We start from the raw sequence: 15,605 nt of genomic DNA on the forward strand, positions 1-15,605 counted from the left end.
AAGGAATTACATTATCCCGAGTCAGATCAATCGGAGTTTTTTAACCCTCCACTAGAACCTGACCTAACCCCTTAAAAAATCCGACCCGACTTGAACCCGATTTTTTTAAGAGAAAATCCAATCCTATCGAACACGTTTGTTTCGGGTTAAATTGTCATCCCTAAGAATGTTCTATTCCCATTTATATATTAACAACCATAAATGATGACTATCATTTTAGCTATCATCGTCATCATTTCATTACTTATAAATATAATCGTTACTCACTTCATTACGAAAAGCTGTGGTTTTTAAATGGCAATAAGATCCATCACTTAAACCTATGGGAATCAAGAAGAACATGTTTCACTAGACTAATGCAGTCAATGATGGCAGCCTCTAAACTAGCTAATAATATTGTAATCCATTAGAATTTGAACAGTGATGGAGCAATATTTCAGATTCATGTCAATGATCCTGGATCATCAGTGAGCGAAAATCTAAAATTTACTACTAGTAGCATCATTCCCGATTATTAGTCGCATAATTTAGCAAAAATTGTGCTGACAGATATTGAAAAGATGGGAGATATTCCGGCTCCATGTTAACCGACTCGAACTCGACCTACCATCTTAAAAAAAACGACCCCAACAAAAATGAAGAACCAAGAATAACTTTTTTTACCCGTTCTAAACGAACCTGAAATTTTAATTGAAAATCCGAGTATGACCTGACCCGACACAAAACCTGAATTTCATTAAAGAACACTGATCCTATCTTCGGATTAAGTCAAAACCTGTCAGATACAGTTTTTTTTTTGCCCTCCCTAATTGAGAGTGAATAATAGTCCAATGTACCATTGAATCATGATATGCTAGTCCTAAAGTATATAAATGCCAAGAAAACACATCCTTCATAATCTAAGGGATCAGAAGAACATGTTTCAGCTGTTTCATTGCAGGCAACAATGGCAATCTCTAAATTTGCTACTAATAACATGTAAAACAAATCAATAGAAGTTGGAAAACTCAATCAAGCTCTCTCCAACTAACCTTTGGGGTTGAGTCTAACAGACACAGAACTGAATAATTCACGAGTTCATAAGAATTCTTCAATGAGAGGCTGGTAGAACAACTTGTAAGCTTCCGAAACTTCAAGATACCACATCGCTTCTCGATCGGAAACGGAGATAAATCAACAATCTTATGAACCTATTAACAGCAATGATCAAAGTGTTGGAGAAAAAAAAAACAGTATTTCATCTTAAAGACACAGCAAACAAGATTGAAACATTTCTTATATATTAACCTCCATTTCCAGAGTTTTTAAATCATTTCAATTACTATGGATGCAGTAAACTACAGTCAATTATGGTCACCAGCTACGATCAAGCTTAGAAATATTCAATTGATTCGTTCAACAGCTCATTGGATCCAAATCAAACTCCACTACGCAATGACCAAGCCAAATTCTAATATTTTGCATGCCAAAACCAGTAATTTGTAAGTACATTCCTCTTTTACCCTCTTAAGAAACTACAAAAAATAAAAGGTGAAGACAATTTAGCATGAAAATGAAGAAATTATGAGGGAAATTCCGAGTACCTTAATAACAGGGAGATCGCCTGTACGGATAAAGTATCCTCCCACCACCATTACATACATCCCTGCAAAAGTTTTTTTCAAATGCCATATTGGTTGAACACAAAGAAAAAAAGAGCAGTGAAAAGGAAAGGGGAAAACGAATACCTTTTCTCCATTGACGTTGACGGGAATCAACGGATAGGCTAAGCTCGACGACGCTGGTGCTATAATCGAGAAGAAGGCGGTCGTCGTCGTCGTTTGAGACCAAAACGCCCTATTCAAAACAGAGGAAAACGGTAAAGAGGTAGAATAGGGAAATTGATTAAACCGAAAAGAAGATACCTGGATCCAGACACGTTGGAAGAGAATGCCGCCAAGAGTCAAGGCATTTTGAGAAGGGGTTCCTCGGGCATCTTTCAGCTGCCCGCATAGCAGCTTCAGCGCAGCTAAACTAGAGTCCATTCCCACTGGCTTTTTTAATCTTCCGCTCTAATGAAAATGAGGGGTTTTCTGTTTTCCCCGGTATTTTTCAGGGAGTACTTTTACTTTAATGTTTTTCACATTTTGTATCTCTTTATTAAGAAAATTATATTAATCTTGGCGATTTTTTCGATATATCACCGTTAAATTGTATAATTATTGATTAGGTGTCGTTCAGATTATATTTTTTGATCTAATACCTTTTGCAGAAAGGCGCTCTTGCAATGCGCTTTATGTTGATTTGGTGCCACGTGGGGTAAGACGCGCCCCTGAAACGCGCCTTATGTTGACATGGTATACACGTTTGTAAAGCGCCCCCGCGCCTTAGGCCTAGTATAAACCGCGCTTACCTTTAACACAATTATATTAGGCCCGAAATAGGGGTCGCGTCTTAGTTTTATCTAATATAATTATGTAAGGCGCGGTACAGGTACCGCGTCTTGTGGCTTTTCCCGGCTATAAATACCCTTTCCCGGCTATAAATACTCTTTCCCCGGGGGAACTCCTCACACTTCCTCTCGATTATAAAAAAATTAATATAACAATCCGACAATCTTCTCATATTTGATTCAGAAGTTCATGCGATTTTTCGTTATAAAGTAATTTTGTGATAATTTTTTATTATACTTATTGTTTATTATGATTATTTGAAAAAATATTATACTAATTGTTGTCAATTAATTTTTGTGTTTGTAAAATTAGAAAGCGGGAGTATACGTCGAAATAGTTTTGCGGTACAAGTAATAATATAAAATTATATTATTTAAATTATTTACGTTTATGTGTAAAAATTTTATTGTGTTATATTTTCGTTCATATATTATTTATTAATCACTATTGTTTCAGTTATTTTTTTTTTTGCAGATATATATTGTCGCACTTTTAAACTCAAAGAATGACGTGACTTTCAGTTATTGTTTATTATGATGGTGAAATTCGAGAAGATGAAATCGGCGTTGTTTTCGTATCAAATGAGCGTGTTAAAATATCATTGAAGAGAAACATAACTCTTGAGGAGCTGATAACGAAGATTTCGAGGAAGATTCATGTTGGAAGTAGTAGAAGAATATCGTCGTTGCAGTACAGATTTTCAACATCATTGTTGCCATTAACTTATACAGCGTCGAACTTTTTAACACTGATGATGTTGAAATGATGGTTGAAGCTCAAAGTAATTATTCAGCCGATATTGAGATGTATGCAAATTTTATTCAAGCGTGTTGTTCGGGGTCAATCATTAAGTTCCCACTATGGGTTGGCTGAACAAGTTGGTAAAGTTGACAGCCCGACGATAGTAATGTGTAATGATTTTAATGTCATAATGGGAGACATTCATTTGCAACTCCTTACGATATGTACCGAGGTGGGTCGACGAACAATCCGTATGGTAACATCGTGTCTAGTTCAAGGGGTAAACATTCATCTGCAAATCCCTTTGACCTTAATAAGGAGATGCCATCGACGCAACAATCTGTGGAGTTTCCATTTGACACGATGGCTTCAAGCTCTAGGGGGAGGCATTCGACTGCGAGCTTTTTCGATCTGAATATCGATATGCCTTCCAGTTCAAGGGTAAGGCGTGCAAGTAGTAGGTTCTTCGACCTAAATGTAAAGAGAGTGGAGGAACAATCATCTCCACCAGAAGAACCGCTTCATGAGCCTGGTGCGAATCGTGTTGAGACTGGACTATTCATTCACCCAGAATCACCGCAATTCAACTCTGATGATGATGATGATGTGGATGAAGTTCCAGCAAATGTGGCACAAACTGACCCTCCAGCACACATGTATGAAGTTGATTATGGTGTAATGTATGGGCCAGAATTTGTGGATATGCCTCATCTCGGTGACTATGGATGTTACTCATCAATAAATAATGGTGAGTTATATTTAGGCATAGAGTTCTCAAGCAAAGAAGAAGCGATGATGGCTATAAAAAATTACAATATCCGTAATTATGTTCAATCGAGAGTCTACCGCTTCACGATATAAAAATATGTATGCTATTGTGCCCGACGCGAAAACAAATGCAATTGGATGGTTTGCGTATCGAAGAGGAAGAGGAAAAATAACATATGGGAACTAACAATATATAATAGTCCTCACACATGTTGTGCTGGAGGGGTCAACCAAGATCATCCCAACTTAGACTCTGAAGTGATATGCCAAGCCGTCATGCCCATGGTAAAAACAAGCTCTCATATAGTCGTTGTTGTGTTAATTTCAGCTATACAATCGCAATATGGGTACACTGTCTCCTATAAAAAAGCTTGGTTGGCAAAACAAAATGTCATTGTCAAACTTCATGGCGAATGGGATGCATCTTACAACGAACTTCCAGGCTGGTTTAGGCTGGTGCGGAGGTTGAATCCTGGGACAATTGTGGACTTCAAAACCTCCTATGCATAGCATAATGATCGAGTTCTCCGCGATCGATGCAAATTCTACTTGGTTTTTCTATAGTGCGTTAATGCTGTCAAATACTGCAAGCCTGTGGTCCAGATCGACGAGACTTTCCTGTATGGAAAATACAAGCAAGTTTTATTATTGGCAGTTGTCCAAGATAGCAATCGCAACATTCTTCTAGTTGCTTTTGCTCTTGTCGAAGGAGAAGATACATATTCTTGGGGTTTTTTCCTCCGAAATTTACGTGCACATGTTATCACGAGGGAAAACAATATGTGTCATTTCAGATCGTGGAGCTGGGATCAAAGCAGCAATGGAATCTTTGGGTCCAATGTGGCAACCACCCTTTGTCCAACACAGGTATTGTCTCCGACACATTACTACGAACTACCATGGAAAATACAAAAAGAATGATGAGCGTCAATTACTTGTGCGCATGAGTAAGTGAAACTGATGTAGTTTGTTTTCTTTCGATCCTTTTGACCAGTTTAGTAAGTTATACATTTTTTGATCAGGTTACGAACTACTTCCTCGAATCTTTGAATCAATGATTCAAGATTTGCGGGCGAAGAACGAGGAAGGATACGATTACATCAGCCTAATCGATAAAGAAATGTGGACGAATACATATGATGGTGGATATTGATATGGACACATGACAACCAACTTGGCAGAGACAATCAATTCAACCTTAAAGGGTGCACATCACTTAACTGTAGCGACTTTGGTAAAGACTACATATTTTTGTTTGGGGACGCTTTTTGCGAAGCTCGGGGACAAGCTCAAACCTGGATGCAAGACGGTCATGTCTATCACCCTAGATTAGTTGCAGATCTACAGAAAAAAATTGTTGCATCAAATGGGATGTCTGTAACAAGTTTCTCTAAAAGGCATAAAATGTTTTGTGTCACAGAGTTGTCGCGACCTCTTCAAGGGATTGAAGCTGTGTCGTTAAGAGTAAATCTAAAGGATAGAACATGCGATTGCGGGTTTTTTCAAGCTCTGAAATATCCATGCTCTCATGTGATAGCAGTTTGCTCGCATACACATCAAGACTATAACCATGTTGTGGATCATGTATACCTACTATCTGAAATTTTTAAGGTATACGAATTTGAGTTCCCCCATAGGTAATGACAAAGACCCTGATGAGGTTCAAGATTGACTTCCAATTGTACCAAATCCGAGTTTATTGAGAGAGCGTGGTCATCCAAAATCTAATCGAATTTATTGCGATATGAATATTCGAGAAAGATCTAGACAAGACAGAAGATGTGAGCATTGTAGAAACCCATGACACACTAGAAAAACATGTCCACTTCTGTTGTCATCAAGTAACAATTGATGAGGAAATGATGTAGTTGTTTATCAATTAATAATTATTGTACTTTAATTTGCATTTACTTCAAGTTAATGTTATTTGATAACCATTGATGAAGATTAAAAAAAACGATACAATTATACGAGATTGGACGTTGGCGTTATATTAACAAATAACTGATATTAACGATACAATAAGTATTAAATGGTAAATGATAACCAAATTACAATTACTAATATTAAATGGTTATAAACAAAATTAAACAAAATAAATTAACAAAAAGTCCAACAAATTTAACAAAATAAATTAAAATAAATCCAATCATATTAACGAATTAAAGTAAGTTTTAAATGATAAATAAAAAAAATTACAATAATAAAGTCCAATAAACAACTACAATAAAAAGTATTAAATACAAATATAATAAAAAAAACAAAATCTATCGATGCCTACGACGCGAATGTGTTCCGCAGGGCGGTGATTGTCGGTCTCGAGGAGGATTTCTTCGAATCACTGGTTGTGACTCCTCACTTTCATCATCATCATCATTGTTGTCGTCGTCATCGTCGCCGCCGTCACCGTCGCCGTCGTCTTGAGCAACTAAATTTTGTTGATGAGGAGCTGATGACGATGAAGAACCTCCATAGAATAAGAACCCTGTAGGTGTATGATTGACTATCCCACCGGCCTGCGAAAACTGGGAAAACTCATAAAACCCTGACATCGCTGAGTGTGAAAACTGTACAGGAGATGTATGTGCTGCGGCCATGGGTGATGAGGCTGAACTCGCCAAATATTCAACATATAAACCCCAAGTCGGATCTGCAAAGATAAACCCATACCCATAATAGCCTCCAAGAGGGGTCATATAACTCTGTGAATGTGCCGGCGGCGGGGTCATAAAACCATGTGAGGGTGGCGGCGACGGCATCGGGTAAGGGAATGTCGGTGGCGGCATAACATATGGTTGCGGTATGTAAGTCGCTGTAGATGGTGGCTGCTGTGAAGGTCCTGATGGTGCATTTGAGGATGAACCGGAAGCACCTGCTCTCCGTCCACGAGTTGCGGAACGATGATGCTGTGTCGGTGAATGTCTTTGTCGACATCGTGGAAAGGTCTATCCTCGTGCATCCTCAGGAAGCAGAAACGGTTTCCCGTTTCTGTTGAACCACTCATAATAATCATTACCAACCGTCAAGTGATCAACATAATTGGGCTCTCTACGGGGAAGGCTTCGATGTCGATCCTCCCACAACACGACCCACTCATGATGCCTCACCAACCAATCTGTATCGGTATTTTCGCGTCTATCTGTACTATGCAACTCGTCCATATTACGAGGTGCTTCCGGAATTGGTTGAAAACAACGAAATTGCCGGAGCAAGCGATCAGTGGAGTGCCACTCGACGGTCGTATAACAGATCAAATGAACCATCACCATCCAAATATCTGATGGGTCCCTCAACTCAGGTGGGATCACCGTCCTCACATCATCATTAGAATATGACACCCACTCAAACTAAAACAAATATATATAATTTTTATCAAAATAATAATCTACTTATATAATTATAATCTAAAATCGATTTTTAAACATTAAAATTCATACATGTGTGCCAGCCTTCTGATCAATTAGCACCCTAATTTTCTCTAAATCATCAGGTAGCTCCTGATGATTTTTCCTATTAGTAGACCGCATATTCAAGGAAAAAAATTATTATACGCTATATAAAATGATTAATATACGAAATCAGTTTTATAATTACCTCAAGACTGCAGCATGAGGAGACATCCGCCGATAGCATTTCTCCTGTAGTCAGTGGCTCAACACATCTCCCTGTACAATAAAGCCAAAACTGTCGAGCCCCAACTGAGTGATCCGGCCAGGCGAAAGTTGATAAGATGTCGCAACCACATACAGTGAACTTGGTTGCGCGATTTGTCCAACATCAACAACCCTCCTATCAACTGCAGTATGCATGCCCGTGCATACATTTTAACTTCATCATCTGACGCGTCCTCGCTCAACTCCCGAAAATTAGCATCTAACCAATTTAACGGTATCCGACCATCGTTAAAACTTTCCGGGACACGTCCTAGAGTATCCCGACATAAAGCAGTCCAGAAACCCTGAGCGATCCCCGATATCACATCTCCATCCACCGGAAACCCCAGGTGCATAGCAACATCCTCAAGTGTAATCGTGCACTCTCCGCACGGAAGATGGAATGTGTGGGTCTCCGGCCTCCACCGCTCTACTAAGGCAGAAATAAGGTCTGATTCTATCTTACAGTGACCCTGATATCTACCTATGTAACCGAATCCAGCCTCTACTAAATACGGCAAGACACAGGTAGATATCACTAACTTAAGATTCCTAATAAAAGGATCTAATACACGGTCCTTCTCTTAAAATTAAATAATTACAAAAATTAATTCTTAATCTAATAATCATGCATTAAATAAATTAACAAATTATTACTAATAATTTTAATTAAATTAAAACGTTAAAATGTTACTGTATCGGCAAAGTGTCGAGATATATGATTTCCATCCAAGCGAAGTAGATCGTCTTCCATTTTATATCTGTAAAAAAATTAATTAAGTAAAATATTAAATAAATTAAATAATTAAATAAATTAAATACAAAATATTAAAAATATAATAAAATATATCGTAGAGAGAGATTATAAGAGTATTTGAGAGAAGTTGAGAGACTTTGGTGTGATGAAAGTGATTGAGGATGAGAGTATTTATAGGGGGATTGGGGTGTGAAACGTCGAGGTAAGTGGGTAATTATACCTAAGGCGTGCCGCAGGGGGTGCGCCTTACTGACGCGTGGCAGATTCACAAGTAAGGCGTGACCCCTGCACCGTGCTATACCTCCTTTACACACTTGTATACCATGTCAGCATAAGGCGCGCTTCAGTGGTGCGCCTTACCCCACGTGACACCAAATCAACATAAAGCGCGTTGCAGGGGGCGCGCCTTACTGTAAAGGGTGTTAGATCGGGAAATATAGTCTGAACGGTGCCTGATCGATAATTATACTGTTCAACGGTGATATATCGGGAAAATCGCCATCAATCTTTATATCTTTAAGGGTAAATTACAAATTGCATCATTGAACTTTTACTCTCTCCTATTTTGCCTACTGAACTTTAAAAGTTTTCAATTTCATCACTGACCTTAATACATTGTTTTTTTTCATTGAACTTTAATCTATTTCCTATTTTGTTCACTACGTCGTTAAATAATTAACAACATTAAAAATGATGTCTTTTTAAAAAAAATAATTTTTTACCAAAACGACGTCGTTTTGTATCTATATAACAAATCATTTTAACGTCATTAATTGTTTAGCGGCTGAGTGACAAAAAATACTCAATGTATTAAGTTCAATGAGCAAATTAAAAATATTTAAAATACATTGAGTGAAATAGGAAAGAGAACAAAGTTTAGTTATCAAATTTGTAATTAATCTATTTTTAATGTGGATTTGGCAGCCCTAAAATGGTAGAATTTTGTCTTTAAGGATCAATATGATAAAATTTTGATTTAGTCATTTTCTATTTATGATGAAATGATACTTAGATTATATTTTAACACTTAAAAATATTAAAATTTTAGGTTATATTTTATGTTTATTATCTTGTCGAAAGAGACTATTTTTCTATACACAATTTATGATCGAAAATAGTTTTCTTATGATGTTTATTCGTATTACCATTGTTTTAAAACATTTGCTTGATGTCATAATGTAAACGGAGAGTCAATCCACAAAATACAATTCAAGCGATTCTATGATAAGATTTTATCATATTCTAAACATTTGGGTGATGTCAGACAGAGATTGAAACTCATGCACAACCAGGTTCTTTGTCCTTGTATGTTCATTATGGTCAAAGGATGCAAAACTTCTTGCCCAGAATGATGTTGTAATCACTGCATATAGAGTTGTAGCTTCAGAATTTTCAACATAGGTGGTTAAAAAAGATTGATTCTGTTGTTGTTAATGTTGCGGAAGACGACTATCAGATAGAGCAATATCGCAACTGATAATTTGAGAAAATAAAAATGAAGATAAAAGAGACACAAAATTTACATGAAAAACCCTTAAATAATATAGGGTAAAAAACCACGGGCAACGGTAGAAGAATTTCACTATGAGAAAATAGGAATTACAACTTCTCTCGATCTACCAAGGAGAAAACAATGATAATTCTCTCTTGATAAAAAGGAGAAAACAACTCTCAAGAAACTCTCTAAATTCTCTAGTATTGGAAGAAAGCTAGAATGCTTTGGGATGGTTTTGAAGCTAAATGAGCTAGGGTATTTATAGTTGAAGCTTTAAGGACTAATTTGTAAATACCCTAAATTACAATGGCTAAAATTAAGGTTCTACCATTTCCAAAATTCAGCAAAATCAAGCTCCTTTTTGACTACACAATTCGGTGGAGATAAGTTTTTTTTTTCAACATTTGCATGCTACTTTCAGTGCATGCATATTAAATTTTCAACAGTCTCCCACTTGAAGATTTGATTGGAACAATCATATCTTCACACCATTCTTTCTACCTTATACCATCATGTTGCTTACGTTTCTGACAGACCACAAGAGGACCGACACCAAGTAAATTTATCGTTATTGATCGCCTTCGTCATGAAATCTGCTATGTTGTCTTTGGTATGGATCTTCTGCATATCTACTGTTCCTTCTTCTACCTTTTCATGAATAAAGTGGTACTGAACTCGTATGTGTTTTGTCTTTGAATGAAATGATGGATTCCTTGCTAGATGCAAGGCGCTTTGACTGTCACAAAACAGAGAAACATGCTCTTGATTGTGCCCAAGCTCCTCCAATAATATTTTTCAACCAAATTGGTTCTTTACTGGCTTGTGTAGCTGCTACATATTCTGCCTCTGTTATGGATGTAGCCACAACTAACTGCAATTTTGAAACCCAGCTTACAGCTCCACCAGCAACTTTGAACACATATCCTGTAGTAGATTTGCTTTTATCCAAATCCCCTGCATAGTCAGAATCTACATACCCATTGATTAGTAAATTTGATCCTCCATAACATAATGCAAAATTTGAGGTCCCTTTGATGTATCTCAAGACCCTTTTTACTGTATTCCAATACTCTTTTCCTGGATTCGTCATGTATCGACTAACCACTCCCACTGCTTGTGCAATGTCTGGTCTTGTGCATATCATAGTGAACATTAAACTTCTCATTGCTGATGCATACGGTACTCGAGACATCTTCATCCTCTCTTCTTCACTCCTAGGACTCATACTGGAAGATAATTTGAAGTTAATAGGAAGAGGGGTAGAAATTGGCTTACAATCTTGCATGTTGAATCGTGACAAGATCTTCTTCAAGTAATTCTTTTGTGAAAGCCAAATCTTCCTATTACTTCTGTCTCGGTGAATTTGTATCCCTAGACTTGTTTGCTGATCCCAAGTTCTTTTTTTCAAATTCCCTAGTCAGTTGTGCCTTCAATTCTTCAATATGATCTTTGTTGGGTCCTACAACCAATATGTCATCCACATACAACATCAATATAACAAAATCGTTATCACCAGACCTCTTGAAATAAGCACAATGGTCTGCATTAAGTCTGTTGTATCCAAGGCACATAATGAAGGAATCAAATCTCTTATACTAATACCTCGGCGCCTGCTTTAGATCGTACAGAGATTTGTTCAACCTGCAAACCAAGTTCTTCTTTTCTTCTTCTTCAAAACCATCAGGCTGAAGCATGTAAATCTCTTCTTTACGATTTCCATGAAGAAAAGTTGTTTTAACATCTAGCTGCTCTAGATGTAAGTTTCATGTAGCACACATCGTCAAAATTAATCGAACTGTTGTTTGTCGAACCATAGGAGAAAATATTTCATTGAAATCAATACATTCTTTTTGAGCATATCATTTGACCACCAGTCTTGCCCGATACCTCTCCACTTGATCATCACCATTTTGCTTGATTTTGAAGACCCATTTGTTACCAATTGGCTTCCTTCCTTGTGGTAGTGGCACAAGATCCCATGTATTATTTTTATGAAGGGCTTCAATTTCTTCTTGCATTGCAATCATCCACAGTGAAGCATCTGAGCTGTTTATTGCCTCCTGATATGTTGATGGCTCACCGTCCTCTGTTAAAAGGCAGTATGCAATATTACCTTCTATAACATAATCTGAGTGCCAATTGGGACGTCTTCTCACACGATCTGATTGAAGAGTTATTGAGGCTTCAGAACTCTTTGGTTCTTGTTCATCATGTGCTGGTTCTGCTTCAGAAGAATCTCCTTGTTCAACCTCCTTGTCCACATGTATCTATGTAGTCTCTGACTTTTCAGCGCTATCATCGTCTTCTTTTCTTTGTAGTTTATCTTCTACAAAAAGAACATCCCTGCTGATGATCACTTTACGGGCAGTGGGATCCCACAAGCGATACCCCTTTACTCCATCAGCATACCCCAAGAATTTGCATTTCCTGGATTTTGGATCATGCTTTGAAATTTCTTGGGAGTTGTACATCACATACACAATACTTCCAAATATATGTAGGTTTGAATAATCAGCTGGTTTACCAATCCACATCTCTATTGATGTCTTCAACTCTATTGCAGTTGATGGAGCTCGATCACCAAATAACAGGCGGTATTGACTGCTTCTGCCCAGAATGATTTTTCTAGGCCTACATCCCTCAACATTTCTCTTGTTCTTTCTAACAAGGTTCTGTTCATCCGCTCTGCTACTCCATTTTGTTGAGGAGTGTTCGCTACTGTGAACTGTCTTTTGATGCCTTATTTCCTGCAAAAGTCATCAAATTCTTCGCTTGTGTATTCTCCTCCATTATCTGTTATGAAACACTTGATCTTATTTCCATAATCAAGTTCCACCCGCGCTTTGAAGTTTCTGAAAGTGGAAAACACATTTGACTTCTTCTTAATAGGGTACACCAAACATCTCCTGGAGTAGTCATCAATAAATGAGACAAAGTATTTTGCTCCGCCTAGGATGTAACTGGTGCTTGCCATACGTCACAGTGAACCAATTCTAGAACAATTTTGCCTCTAGAATTTGATGTGTTGAATTTCAACCGGTGCTGCTTACTTGTTATGCAATGCTCACACAAAGGAAGTGATACCTTTGTTAAGCTTGGAAGTAGCTTTTGCTCCACAAGGACTTTCATTCCTTGTTCTGACATGTGTCCAAGTTTCTGATGCCATAGTATTGCAGAATCTGAACTATATGAGGCAACAGAGGCTTCTGTTTCTAGCAAAGTGTCTCCCTTCAACATGTACAAGTTTGCTGCTATCTTTTCGCATTTCAGTACCACAAGCGCTCCACGGAACCTTCATGATTCCTTTCCGTGTTTCAATCTTGCTTGCATTATTATCCAACAATTCGTAGGATAATAAATTTTTCTTTAGGCCTTTCACGTGCCGCACATCTCGAACAACTTTAATTGTTCCATCATACATCTTCAATTTGATGGTTCCAACGCCAACGATCTCTAAGGCATGATCATTATAACTATACACAGATCCTCCTGAGACAGGTTCATAATGATGGAACCATTCTCTTCTTGAGGTCATGTGATATGTTGCTCCCGAATCAATGAGTCATATATCTGTAAATCTTTTTCTGCCTTCCACGGTGGTTGACGCTTCACATCATAGAGCATCTCCATTATCTGAAGTGTTTGCGGTATTGCCATGTGGATTGGAGTTTTTATTTAAACTCCAACAATCCTTCTTCAAGTGACCCTTCTTTTCACAGTTGTAACACTTTAAATTCTTCTTGGTCCTTGACTTCGATCTACCATGTTTGTGATTGCTGCTTTGGCCACGTTATGTTGATCTCCCTCTCATCGTTGTCAACGCTTCTGCTTGTTGCAGATTTACTTGTCTGTCTTCTTTGTTCTTGCGCCGATTTTCTTCTTGTAGAACAGCAGCTGCAACGTCATCGAAGACTAGACTGGTGACATTACTGTTTGTCAAGTTGATGATGAGTTGATCATACGAATCCGATAGACTTTGAAGTAGAAGTTCAACACGTTCTTGTTCTCCTATTTTACAGCTTAAGGATGTAAATTGAGAAAATAAAGTGTTCAGTGTATTTAAGTGCTCCGTCACTGAAGTAGATTCTGACATCCGGATAGTGTACAATTTCCTCTTAAGGAAAATTTTATTGTGCAACGATGTGGCCTCATACAATTTGATGAGATGATCTCATATCTCCTTCGTTGTCTTCTTCTCCTCGATGCTTGACAATACTTCATCTGCTAATGCTATATGAAAGTTTGCCATAGCATTCATGTCCATTTCGATCCATTTGTTGTCATATGTGAAATCCACTGGCCTTTCACTAATAGCTGCTAGACAACCGTCTTTCCTCAGGATAACTTTCATCTTCAATTTCTATAATGAGAAATTTCTCTCATTGAATTTTTCAATATCAAATTTCATTGCCATAGCTTCTTTTACGGATAGCTCCCACTATTTCACTATCGTGAATAGTTCTCTGGAACCTTCAAAGAATGAGTAATACCTTCTTATTTTCTTATGTTGGAGGATCCACCTTTTGGTGGCAACTACAAAGACAATAAGCAAATATTACACACTCTAATCTAGCTCTGATACCAATTATTGCGGAAGACGGCTATCGGATAGAGCAAAATCGCAACTGATAATTTGAAAAAATAAAAATGAAGATAAAAGAGACATAAAATTTACATGAAAAACCCCTAAATAATATAGGGTAAAAACCACGGGCAACGGTAGAAGAATTTCACTATGAGAAAATATGAATTACAACTTCTCTCGATCTACCAAGGAGAAAACAATGATAATTCTCTCTTGATAAAAAGGAGAAAACAACTCTCAAGAAAATCTCTAAATTCTCTAGTATTGGAAGAAAGCTAGAATGCTTTGGGATGGTTTTGAAGCTAAATGAGCTAGGGTATTTATAGTTGAAACTTTAAGGACTAATTTATAAATACCCTAAATTACAATGACTAAAATTAAGGTTTTACCATTTTCAAAATTCAGCAAAATCAAGCTCATTTTTTACTACACAATTCGATGGAGATAAATTTTTTTTTCAACATTTGCATGCTGCTTTCGGTGCATGCATATTAAATTTTCAACAGTTAAAACATAAAATTACTGCACTTCTACGCAAATAAAAGCCGACTTTTCTTGTATTGCCAGAACTCCGAAGATAATGGAGGACTGCACTCAGTGCGTTGGTTCAGGATTGTTCTTGATGAAGCACGTACCATAAAGTCTTCTAAAAATAAAATTTCCATGGCTGCCTCTGCTTTAGTTGCTGATCGTCACTGGTGTCTCACTGGGACTCCTATCCAGGTAATGAAAGTTTAGGAATGCACCTAAAGTCTGTTTTAAAAGGTTTTTGAATGAATATGGTAATTGTTTCGTATCTCGAAGCGAAGGAGAACTCTTCTCAGTATTTATTGGATTTAAATTTTCTTCTGTTTTATTCTTATTCCATTGGCTGAGGACCTGTCTCACACAGTATAGTATAAAGTGTGTAGGGGAGGGGGAGAGAAATGGGAATTTGGAGAGAGAGACCAGTTTGAGAGGGAAACGTAACCCAGTGAGCAATGGAGAAAAGAGGAGATAAGAGGGTTCGATATCCTAAAAGCTAAGTGGAAATTACAAGCTAAAGTTTCTGTATCATATCAAAATGAAGTTGATCTTTTTACAAGTTATTTTGGGGCTGAAGAATGTGTTTGGGGTCTGGGAACTTGTATGGAGCTCAATTTGGTTTCAATGAGAGTATTAGAGGGCTGCCATG

The 15,605-nt window shown here is 37.4% G+C and overlaps 1 pseudogene; it reads right to left on the reverse strand.

Annotated features, from left to right (window-relative positions):
- Nucleotides 1-888: 888 nt before the first annotated feature.
- On the reverse strand, nucleotides 889-2,072 carry LOC120209963 (annotated as a pseudogene).
- Between the last annotated feature and the right edge of the window lie 13,533 nt (nucleotides 2,073-15,605).

This window comes from Hibiscus syriacus, unplaced genomic scaffold, assembly GCF_006381635.1.
Source record: "Hibiscus syriacus cultivar Baekdansim isolate YM2019G1 unplaced genomic scaffold, ASM638163v2 tig00021103_pilon, whole genome shotgun sequence".
Taxonomy (NCBI): Eukaryota; Viridiplantae; Streptophyta; class Magnoliopsida; order Malvales; family Malvaceae; genus Hibiscus; species Hibiscus syriacus.